A 12684-nucleotide genomic window follows, 5' to 3' on the forward strand; every position below is an offset into this window, starting at 1 on the left:
TTCATGTCTTCATGGTGAAAGAGGATTTAGCTAGCACCTGCACTGGGAAACTGATGATACTCACTGCAGCCTGATGGTCTCTAGGAAATGAATGGCTCCATTTGAAAATTCAACATTATTTTAGAAGGGTTATGTGTGTATGCAAGAGAGAGTAACCCACTCAAATTAGTTTACACATAGAGAATTTTATTGTAAAGATGCAACAGGCAATCCTAAAAAGAATGGAAAGTACAGACAGGAAACAAATGAGATATAGGCCAAGTCATAACTGGAACTGAAACTGGAACGAAGCCCGGGTTATTGTCTCTCTGTGGGTTTCATCTTGGCCATGCTCTTCTTCTTTCTTCACTTTGGTCTCTCGGTAAGCTTCCTCTGCTTTCCACATGGTCTCACTTGGAACAAACTTTCAGTTCCAGCACCATCTTCATCTTACCCACTGAGTTTCTCAGTGCCTGAATTTCAAATCCCCATAAGACAGAATCTGATTAGCTCAGCTCAGGCAATGGATCAGTTCGTCCACAATCAGCTGCTGAGTTGGATTTAACCTGTCCGGGTGGGGGTAAAAGTGAGCAGGATGATGCAGTTTAGACACAACTGCCCAGGTCTACTTTGTCAGCAAGGGTGTGTCTCCCGTGTCTTCTCCAAGGATCAAAAGTGACATGTACATTGAAAAGTCCCCACATGCCCAACAGTTTTACTGATGAGCAACAGTTCTAAAACAAAATGATACTGACACGGTTATTCAACAATAGGACCATCAATTTATGTTAGTTGTAATGTTGTCAGACCCATCCCCATCGGCATAAAATGACCAATCCTGAGACACACACACACACACACACACACACACACACACACACCTCCTCCTTTGCCTAAATACAGAAAAAATAAATATACACTCTTGAGCCTTGGCCTTCACAATAGACTTTGCACCTTTGGTCTACTGTACCCTGTATCTGCCCTGCACTCCAGCCAACCTGAACTGTTTTCTTTCCCCTCTGCAAGCCCCACCCTCTCCTTTCCTCCATGGCTCCATCCACACACTGTTTCTACTCCATCTTCTCTCTGGGCCATACCATAATTAAATATAACTAACACATTGAAGCTCTCAAGGAAAACCAGGAAGTAATGAATGGCCCCTGGAAGTGGGGCATTTTCTCAAGCAGATAGTTTAAATGGACACTTGATGTCATTTGTTAAGAGAAAGCATGCAGGGCCTGTCCTTGAGGGCCAGTTCGGACGCCAGCTCCCTCATAAAACCTTCCCTTGACTACCCAGATGAAAAATCAATAATACCTCCTCCGAGGAAGCATTTATTGTCTCTATCACAGTTTTCTAAATGTAAGAACTTGTGGATCCTTAAAATTATAAGCCCACAGACCTCAGTCTGAAAAACATTGCATTAGAAGCTAAACCCTGTCACCTGAGGGGCCATTTGAGCCATCTTGAGTCATGAACTTGAGACCTGATATTACATGGCAGTTCTAGGTTATTCGATTGACCTCCAGATGTTCCAGAGTATTTTTCTACTAATATCTAGATGACCACTGAAATAGAAACACAAATCATCATCATCAAATCTCAATTTTAAATACCCAATTTTTCAGGCCCTGTATAGTCTGGCATAGCCAAAAACTCATTCCAAATTACTGGGTCCACATGGAATTAACCAGATACCAGCTTCACCATTTTGATTTGACTTTGTAGCTCCGGCTTCTAAAAAACGTCAAACATCCTCTATAGCTTAGTAAATTATATACTACCTTCTATTTACACTTGATCAAAGCCATAAATCCAGAGCTTGTTTTGGATGGTGATAGATTTCCAACTTGTTCACCTATAAACCCAAAACACCAATCCTAGTCTTTTACAGACCCCATGATTTCAGACACACCATCTGAGCAGGAATGTCTATCATATGCCAAAACAAGAGAACTGTTTTATATGCTCACAAGCTATAAAAATATATATATAGTATTGACTTCATTTGAAGGTTTTCTGCTTTTTTATCGTCTCTGGTCTGAACTGAGAATTACTGTGGTGGAGATAGAGATAACTCTTTTTTATCCTTTGTCTTATTCTCTGAGTGATTTTTTTTCAGATTTGGGCTGAGGCTATTTTTTAAAATCTTTTATCTAATATATAAAATGTCAAGAACCATGCCAGGCATCTGAGAACAAAGTATCTCATAGTTTAATGGGGAAGACAGATATATAAATAGATAATGCAATGGGATAAACTATGCAAATCAGGTATATATTAAAAGTTATGAAAAAGAAGAAAAATATTAATACTTAGGAATTTCAGAAGAGCAGCTTTTATAAAAGACCCACGTAAGTACCGGTTTTTGCTAACCAAAATTAGTGCCTTTTTTCACTAACCTAAAGAAATCTGAAGATTTTCACTTTTATGAAGAAAGCCATCAGTGTACTAATAGCCTTTCATAAAAGTGAAGTGACATAAACTTTCAGAAAGCAGGGGATACCTATATTGCTGCATAATAAATTACCCCAAACAGGGCAGCTTAAAGCTAACTTTTTTTTCCCTCACAATTTCAGTGAGTCAAGAATTGGAGAGTTAAGGTTTCTCATTAGGTTGCAATCAAGATCACTCACATGGCTGTTGGCAAGAGGCCTCAGTTAATCTTACTGGACCTCTCTGTCAGGTTGCTTGAGTGTTCTCATAAAATGGCAGCTGGATTTCCCAAGAATGAGTGAACTAAGAGACTGAGACGGAGACAGAGAGAGAGAGGTCCTAATCTTAGACATCCCACACTGTCACTTCCTACATATCCCACTTTTTTCAAAGTTACTCAGGTCAGCCCACACTTAAGGGCATGGCAATGAGGCTCCATCTTCTGAAGGAATAAATATCAAAGACATATTTTGAGATCATGAGTATTGAAGAATGAATAGGAGCTTTCTATAGAGAAGCTAAGAGATCAATCTGGGCAGAAGGAAGAGATGTACAAGTGTGGGAAAGTGTGAGTTCCAAGAAAAGCAAGGAGTTCACTGAAGGTGTTCAAACTTATCTCAGCTTTTTAATTGGACAAAACCTTACAAAGAAGCCCACTATGCAAAACAAATAAAAGTAGCTCTGATACGGTTGAAGCTAGGTGAAGGAGGGAGAGAGGGAAATTCCACTACAAGACAGCCTTTATGAGAACTCCCTGGAGGCACCAGTACTTGATAGAGTTGTCTGAAAACCATCCCTATATGCAATAGCTAGTAGTGCTAAGCTAAAGTGCAAGACATAGTCTTTGTTAATCTTTGTCTTATCAGGTAACAAATTGTGTACTTGTCCTATCACTGACCTAGAACTGAATTTTTAAAATTCTCTTTAAAAAGAGGATAATGATCTTGTTGCAACACAGGAAAATTCATATTCCAATAATTCACTTATAAGAGAGTTCTTTAGAACTCTATGTATCAGTTAGCTATTGCCACAAAGATTCTGTGTAACAAACCATCCCAAAACTCGGTGACTTAAAAACCAACTAGCATTTATTCTCACATATCTTCAAGTAAGCTACACATCAACAAATTTAAGCTGATGTTCAGGTTCCATGGCTTTCCTTCAAGTTGCAACTCAGCTAAATGGGTAGCAGCTATCCATGAAAGATCATCCCATAGAGAGAGGAGAAGTGCATAAGGCACAAGAAGGCAAGCAGAAAAAGACAAAGCCTCTAAAGCCCTAGAGTCAGTACTGGCACACTTTGCCCACATGCGGTTGGCCAAAATCAAGTTCTATGGATGAGCCCAAAGTCAAGGGATAGTAAAATACACTCCTCCTACATGAGCCTAAAGTAAGGGAGTGAAGAATTAGAGCTAATCATTCAATCTATTAGCTTCTGAATGCATTTTTCCGTAAAAATAAAATTGTAAATCATAGTTTATCATATTAGCTCACCAAAACTGATTTAATGCTAAAAAGAATAACATCAGTGGCCTAGAATCAGACAGTTCTATGATGCAGTCACATTTTTTATTTTTCTTTTTTTTTTTTTTTAGATTTTATTTATTTATATTGAGAGAGGAGAGAGAGTATGGACAGGGGCAGGCAGAGAGAATCTCAAGCAGACTCCACGTGGAGATCAGATCCCTGAGATCATGACCTGAGCCAAAATCAAGTCAGATGATTAACCAATTGAACCATCCAGGCACCCCTATAGTCACATTTTTTAAAGTAAGCCAAATTTGTCTTCCCAGCTCACTTCCTTTATCCTCTTAACATTGTTCCCATTTCTCCCTGTGGACTCAGCATCATCATGGCTTCCCTAAACCCCTCACCTTGGTGCTCACTCATCCTTCATGTACGTCCTCCTAATTACTTCAGCCCCTAGTTTCAGAACTTTGAACTCCACATTGTAGACCCCTCCCAATTGGTTGCCAAAAGGAAAACCATCCGATTGATCCAATTCATAGTCACAAATGAATAGCCCATTGTTTCTTAACAGTCTCCAAGACATTTGACTTCCTAAAGGGGCCTGTCCCAAAGCCCAGTGATTCTCCCACTGGTGAGATTCAAGACAGTAAATACATTGGTAAAAGTCAAACCATCTGGGATATTTTCAGAAAAGGGGAATATGTCTTAGGCCTTCCAGTTACTCTCATTTTGTGAAGGAAGTGTCATTCACACATGCAGAGCCTGCTGTATTCACTTTATTACTCTAAGTTCCAATATTTTCTTTTCCTCTCTATGCTGCTACAGGGAATTGAACTCACCAGGAGAAGATAAATATCAGTTACAGGACCAGTGTTGTTTCCCATTTTGAAATTTACTCTATAGGCCAAATCTTTAAAAACTTTCTTTTCTTTCAACATTAAAATGACATATTTCAACATGAAATATGCCTACTTTGACTTAGGAGGAGCTTAATAGTTTAGTCCTTGTACTGGGTTTTCATATAAACATCCCTATTTTAAACAAACAAACAAAAATAGAAATCATTGTCTTGAGAACATTGCTGTTAATCATATGTGAAATAATGTTTACTTTTAAAGACAGATCATAGAGAAGGATTCCAGGTATTAAATTTCAGCAACATCACTTTTCTGTCCTGTTCAAATGTCTGTGTACAGACAAAGGGAAGTGGAGAATTGAGGACTGAAAATATCATGCAAAAGAATAATCTGAATAATTTGGACCAAAAAAATACAGCTTTATTGATCTTAAGGTATGAATTTATGTATGGTTCTTCATTTCTGCTGATGTTTTCATGACAAAAAATAGCAATGCCTATGTGCCTTGTGACAGCATTATTATGTCATATTTTAGCAATTTTGAGCAGCCTTTGAAATAGTCAATATCCTCCCCCTGCACTTTGTCATGCAAACTACAGTACCTAGGATGGGCCAGTGGCAGCAATTATTTCTCTTCTTGTCTAGCCAAGTGTCGATAACCATAGCATCAACTTCAGGTAGGCTATGCTAAGTTAGGATTTGGGGTGTTGGGTTTAAGAATTCCTTCTGACATTTTCTCTGACATTAGCCAAAGAGGTCATCCAAATTCCATGCTGCCCAAGAAAGAATGGTTTTCTTTGTTTCTTAACAATCAAATTCTGATGAAGTCGAAATACAGTCAAAGCTCTCAGCGAGGAGAACTGCAAAAGGCAGTGTGTGATAAGTAGTATGACTGGAAAGGTAAGCTCCATCCTGAATGGCAAAGTAGCCAATCACTCATCAGTCGTGAAGCTGCCCTTATTACTGGCTCATCTAGAGTGAACTCATAGGTTAATGGCTAAAATGAGGCATGGGGTTCAGAGCAACAGTTCAAATTCCAGATCCTACATTTACCAGTGAAATTAATTAACCTTTCAGGGCTCAGATTTTCTTGCCTGCAGGTGAGGATAATAGTACAAACTTCTTAAAGTAATTATAAAAATGAAATGAGTCCCCATGTGTGAAGTGTCGAAGACAGTGCCTGGCCAACGTCATGTCACTATCATCATTATCTGAGGATTCTTCTTAGCCATGCTGGCTCTCTTTCCTCTTAACACAGATATTTGAGAACAGCTGAATCAGCCCATGGTTGATTCACATCCTTGAGTTTCTTCTTAAAAAGCGCTATTGGGAGTGCAACTTGGACAACCACTCAGATCTTGGCATGATCTAATAAAGTTGAAGCTGCTCATTCCCTATGAGCTAGCAACACTACTCTCGGGCATATATAATGGAGAAATTTTTAGACCAAGAGACTAGATTGGATTAGAATATTCATGGAAATATGGCTTGTAATAACAAAAAAATGGAGACATCCAGATGGTCATCAAGAAAAGGATGGATAAATAAGTCTCAGAGTATTCACACAACGGAATAACAAACAGTAGTGAGTATGAATAAAGTATGTTACATGTATCAACTTAGACAAATCTCACAAATATAATATTGAGTGAAGAAAAGCAATTCATAGAAGAATATAACAGTATGATTCCATTTACATATGGTTCAAACATGGAAAATTTGTTTTTAAAAAGCAGGAGCATGAGAGGAGTTTAAATAATGAGGACTTGAAAATGAAGCCATAATAGAAAAAATCACATCATCAACATATAAATAGAGGCATATCTGGAGCATAACATGCATAAAATCAGGATAGGGGTTACCTCTGGGAGTAAGAAGGGCATTATTAGAGTCTCAATGGTGATAATAATGTACTATATTTCTTAATTTGGGTGGGTAGATGCAGAGACATTCATTTTATCACAAAGTCTTCCAATGCATACCTATTATGAATTTGTAAGTATTTTAACCTTCTGTTCAAAAGTTCTTCAATGAAGAAAAAATTAATATAGCCACTATCTCGCTTAGTTAGGGTCCCTCCCCTTGTCTCTCAGGTGGCTCACCCACACATTCATGCCAACACATACTGAGAAGGCCCCAGCTCCCCCTCTTGAGTGTGCCAGGGGCTGTTCTGCAGGTATGCAATAGAGTCAGGTCAGAGGGGCACTCGGCCTCTATTTACATATTTGTTTGTTTTCTTAATAGAAAAATTCATTATCTTGCCAAAATGATCTGACACCTCTTCTCACAGAGATTTCTGTACCTCGCGCTTCACAGGGCAGGAGGTGGGTTTGCTTTTCCTATTTTGCAAAGGAGGAATGGAAGCACAAAAGCACTGCGCTCCTATTGGCCAACTGTTACAGTCATTGTCTCTTCCCGCAGCTTCCATTCTGTTTTATCCCCAAAGGGGTCTTCATGCACTGTTTGCCTCTATATACCATCCACAAGTTCTTTTGGAAGTCAGAAGCTCTAACTCTTAAATGTAAAAACAACAAGGGAATGGCACATCTGGGGTTAAAACCCAACTTTCCTGATCACAAATTCCATAAGGGAATATCCTCTAAATGGGATTTAAATCCATACGTGGTGCTCATTATCCACCATCAGGCCAGATGGGAGGAGGAGAGAGAACAGAACCACGGAGAGCTCCAGGCACTCACCTGCAGTAATGGGGACCAGTCCCCAGCCGCTGGCCCCTCCCTGCAGCCACCAGGGCTTCTCTTTGCATTATTTATTTATTTCCAAGACCTAGGGGTGGGAGAGGAAAGAGAAAAAGGAAAGGAAGTGATTTTTCTTCTTAATAGGTTTGCTCTTCTCGCTCTGGCTAGAATCAATGCAAGCGAGTGGAGTTGAACACACTCCTTAGCATCCCCTCCCCTCCAAACTGCTTCCTTCCATCGTAAATAATTCAGACAAAATAAAATAATCATGTGCTGGTAATTACCACCCCTCCCCAAAAACAAACGATCGCTGCAATGCAGTCCCCCTGGATGTTACAGGGGCCGTCAATGGTGCCCCTGCTGATGGCAAGTTGAGGCCGGGATGAGGGGTGGCATCTGAAGGTGAGGGCAGAAGGGCTGTTGATTGTTATTCCCACGTAGAAGAGCTATGAAATGATGTCACTGTGCTGCCATGGAAATGGCTGGCTTTCTGCTAAGGGGTCTGGAAACAGCACACATTTAAACCGGCTGCTCTAAACAAAAGATGTTTATTTTCATTCTAATTCCCATCTTTCTTCATGAGAATAAAGTTTCTAAGAGAGGCTTCCAGGTGGCCCCTCCTCAAAAAAAAAAAAAAAAAAAAAAAGTATGTCTTTTCTCCCAGCCTCACCTTTCATAGAGTTTTTATTTTGTGGGTTGATTTCTTCATGTAAACACCTTGCTCAATTGTGTGGGCCTCACTGATAAGAATTTTTAGGCAAGGAGTAAGTGGTTGTTTTGCTTCCAAACATCAAAAAAGTTCAGGCAGACATGGTACCAGTTACAGTATGAAAATAACATTCTCCACCCCATAAAACAAAATGGTAGCAACTCATCACCAAAAAAAGTCTCTCCTAATAAAACTGTGTGTGTGAGCAGTAGGAGATAAGGACAGGGTGGTAGAAGACATCTCATTTGGACACCGGTAATTTACAGGGAAATCTCAGCTTACTCTACTTAATCATACTTATTCTCTGCAGATTCATAGTCTTCAGGGAGAATTAAAGAAGCTATGAACAATAACTTTGAAAACAACATAGACAGAACTGTTATGATACCAACTTAGTAATGCTATGTGGCATGTGGCCTTTAAATAAATAAAAAGCTGGACAAAAGTAACCTAACTCATAAACACATAAAATCCTGGCTCTTCTTCTTGCTCTCTTTCACTGCTCTGAAGATGCTAGAGAAACCCTTCTGGAGTGGAGACAAAAGGCCTTCGAAACCTGAGTTTTCCCCAGGCTGCCCCACACAGTGGGAGTAGAAGTGGATCCCTTCTCTCTGACACCAGAGGTAAGAAAGGCCATGAGGCCCTAAATCTGACTTGTCCAATATAGTAGCCACTAACCACGTGTGGCTACTTACAGTTATACGGATTAATTTTAAATAATTCAAATAAAATTTGAAATTCAGTTCCTGAATCACACGGGCACATTTCAAGTGCTCAGTGGCCACACATGGCTAGTGGTGCCCTACTGGACAGTGCAGACATAGAACATTTCCATCATCTTAGAAAGTTCTACTGGACAAATCTGTTCTAATGTCGGCACACTGTAGAAGATGATAGATAGATGATAGATAGATAGATAGATAGATAGACAGGCAGACTCACTACATGGGGGAAAGTCTTTCAAAAGGGAAGAAACAGAATCTCCAACTCTAAGTCACTTCTGTATTTGGTGCAGTTGTTTAAGTAAATGTAAATATCCATGAGAAACAAGTGCAACCCCTAGTGTTTTAAAAATCCTGCTTCTACCCAAATGAGCCTTAAGATATAATAGCAGGGCATTTTCAGGTGCTTAGTAGTTATCCCTCAATTTGGTTACTTTCCCTCTTCCATATGATGTTCTTAATAAAACAGTTTTGGGAAAGAAGGAAGAGCACATGTCTGGGGTAAAATGATTTTTTTTCATATTCTAAAAGAATAGTGATTCCAATGATAATATGAAAATTTTGCAATAAAATATTTAGCAGGCTAGATAAGTAAAACATTTGGTTCTTTGCTCACTCAGTCATTTTCCCAAGCAGTGTTTACACTGAGGATTGCCATGTGCCAGGCACTATGCTGGGTCTGATAAGCCTTCTTTAAAGATTTTGCACTCACAAAGGAGAGAGGAACAAACACTATAATAAAGACACTGCATGACAATGGGCCATCAGAGAAGTGAAAGAGCAGGTTTAGGGTTTGAGAAACAGGGGAGCCCACTTCCTGCTAGGGAAAGAGGGCAACTTCCAAGAAGAGCTGCCTTTGAGCTGGATCTTAGAGCAGAAAGTGATTGTAGGTGTGCAAACTTGGGGAGACAGGGGAAGAAGGGGGACTGTGTTCAGAGAACCCTGGGTGTCCTAGCTGAGCTGAGTGGTAAGCTAAGTAAAGGGAATTGGGGGAAGAAAGCACCAGAAATGCAGATCATAGATGCAACAGAGGACTTGAATGTTAGACTGAGCCAAACACTTAGCACCCTAATACCATCCCACCCACCAGCGACATGCAAACTCCAGCACCTGCACCTGCCTTCATTAATGAAGAGTGCTCATTTTATCCATACCTGAAACTACTTAAGAGCCTCTGTCCATTACTCTCACCTCGTGATTGCTGCTCCATGTTATGGGAAGTCATTACGTTGTCAGTCAATGCCAGGTAGCTACCCACACCAGAATCCTCTCGTATTCCAACTAAGCTCCTTTCCTTTCCTAAAATGTTTACCTGATAGCTCAATTCATCTTCAGAATGATAGATCTTTTACAAAACCTATGGAGTTGGGGCACCTGGGTGGCTCAGTGGTTGAGAGTCTGCCTTCAGCTCAGGCCATAATCCCAGGGTCCTGGGATCAAGTCCCACATCAGGCTTCCAGCAGGGAGCCTGCTTCTCCCTCTACCTATGTCTCTGCCTCTCTGTGTGTCTCTCATGAATAAATAAATAAAATCTTAAAAAAAAAAAAGCTACAGAGTTACCCCAGGAGGGTGAAAGAAAGGACTTATCCTCAAGGAACAGAGATTTGCAACAAGGGTGGTGGGAAGAACCCTGGCCCTGAAGTCGGGAGACAACTTAGGCCTGGTTGCATCCTTTAGAAGCCAAGATGCTGGGCAAAGCATATATGTGCTGTGACCCTCGGTTCCTTATCTTCCTATTAAGTGGAGGGCAATGAATGATGTCTGCCCTCACTCAGCTAATAAAATACTGGGGAAACAGAGCCTATTACTGTATTTAGATAAGAGTTTGGAATAGTTAGTATTGATTCATCATCTGACAAAAATAAAGCCAGAATAACTTTTTCTTTGTGAATAATGCCCTTTTTGTCTTCAAAGGACCACTTTTCTTTCTAATTGAAAGTTACTATTTCTTTTAAAATATTTAATATCCACATTGAGGTTATTCTTTCTGATCTTTTTTAATCTGCTTTCCTTCTTAGCTTTTGTCTGTTAATGTAGGAGAGAGTAAAGGGCTTATTTCGTGGTTTAAATTTTGAAACTGGTGGTGAATTTCTTGAAATCCTATTGTGTGCTTAAAATCATCTTCCTGGCCAGGGAGGATACAGAAGCAGTATCGGGGGGCTCTGCCCACAAAGACATTATAATCTAATTAGTTGCTGAAGATAATTTATGTTGTTATATTTTGCATGCAATTACAAAAACAAAACAAAAGAATTATTAAAGGTCAAGCTGTAGTTGAAATTCATGTGTTTCAGAGCATAGAACAATGGAGAACTCACCTAAGACAGGAACAGCAGGGGGAAATGTGAGTTCTGTGTGAGCCCTGAAGGGCAGGCAGGATTTGCAGGCAAGAAGGGAGAGGTAGGGTCTAGACTGAGAAGTCTAGACAGTGGTTAGGCACTGTGACCTTGGAGCAATGAGAAAAGTAGCCAGATTGAGTGGATAGAAAACATTGGAGAATCAAAGGAAATAAGGTTGAGTCAGATTATGAAAGGTTCAGAAGGTTAGCTCCTTTGAACAAATGCCTTTTGATCATTTAAGTTACGTGGGGTCACGCGTAACTCACTGCAATGGGTAGAAGACAAATAAGATGGTCTTTCTGGTTCAGGACACTAGAATTCTGAGACAGAGGACTAAGTCTCCTGACAAATGAGTATTTGCACCCACTGATCTGGGGGAGGCAAGGAGCCTCCTGGAGAAACCCAAACAAACAAATCAATAAACCTTATTTCTATTTATAACTGAGAAGCGAGGGCATTGGAAGCCAGATTGAAGGGAAGGGTGGACAGATGGCAGAAAAGAACTTACTGTGTAGGCTGGGGTCTGGTAGGGCAAGCCAGTCCATGAGGAGGGCCAGTGGTGATCCTGGATAACCAGCGGAGCCTGGTACCTGGAGCCACCTGGCCCAATTGACCTGATGGTGTCCACGTACCTCTGTAGGAACTGAGAGGAGGACCGCAAGACATTCCTTTAACACCACAGCACTCAGGCTGTAATGCTCTGGGACCCCACTCTTACTGTACTGTAATGGAAGAAGCATTTTCACTTCTGAGAAACCACCAAGCAGTCATAGCACCCATGGAAACTGATCCTATCCATGGGGCAGGTCAGTCTTTCCATATCTGCACTTAAGCAAAGGAAGAAGGTTCTGTGGAGCAGGCCACAAGTAGCCATGTGGTGGAGGCAGCAAAGGCCATAAATATTATGGTTGATTAGCTATATTACCAAAAATATGTACTTTATCCCCTCCTGCCACAACCTCCATGCAGAGTGTAGCTCCCCACTCCTTGACTTTAGGCATGGCCAAGTGAATGGTTTTGACCAAGAAGCATTAGATGGGACACAAACTAAAGCTTAAAATGTCCTTGTGTGGTGAGACTTGCCCTCTTGTGTTTCTGCCACCACTCTGAGAAAACTATGTCCCAATTAACCCCTTGGTCCAAGTCGGAGCAGATCCAGACCCACAGGATGAAGCAGAGCCAACTGCATCCAGTCTGCAGATCCTTGAGACTAGACAGCATAATATAATTCACACAAACTGGAAATCCAAATCACACAAATCTCAGAATATGACATTCCACAAACAGACTGTCTTTGACAACCGTAGTGAATGCACCTTTCAATAAACAATAACCCTATTGCGTTATTCACAACAAAGAACTATGAAGAAGGGCCCATGCAGACTTTTGTTTTGTTTTTTTTTCCCATTGAAAGCAGTGGTTTACCTCCAGCTTTGACTACAATAAGGTACAAAGGTGAACAAAACCTAAAAC

The 12684-nt window shown here is 40.4% G+C and overlaps 1 long non-coding RNA gene across 1 annotated transcript; it reads right to left on the reverse strand.

The window, feature by feature from the left end:
* Positions 1-206: 206 nt before the first annotated feature.
* Positions 207-7843, reverse strand: LOC140609473 (uncharacterized). Its single transcript, XR_012011298.1, has 3 exons — positions 7726-7843; positions 7442-7529; positions 207-545 (listed from the first exon to the last, which is right to left on the reverse strand). It is a non-coding gene; the product is annotated as an uncharacterized lncRNA (long non-coding RNA).
* Between the last annotated feature and the right edge of the window lie 4841 nt (positions 7844-12684).

The sequence above is a fragment of the Canis lupus genome, chromosome 18 (genome assembly GCF_048164855.1).
Source record: "Canis lupus baileyi chromosome 18, mCanLup2.hap1, whole genome shotgun sequence".
Lineage (NCBI taxonomy): Eukaryota > Metazoa > Chordata > Mammalia > Carnivora > Canidae > Canis > Canis lupus.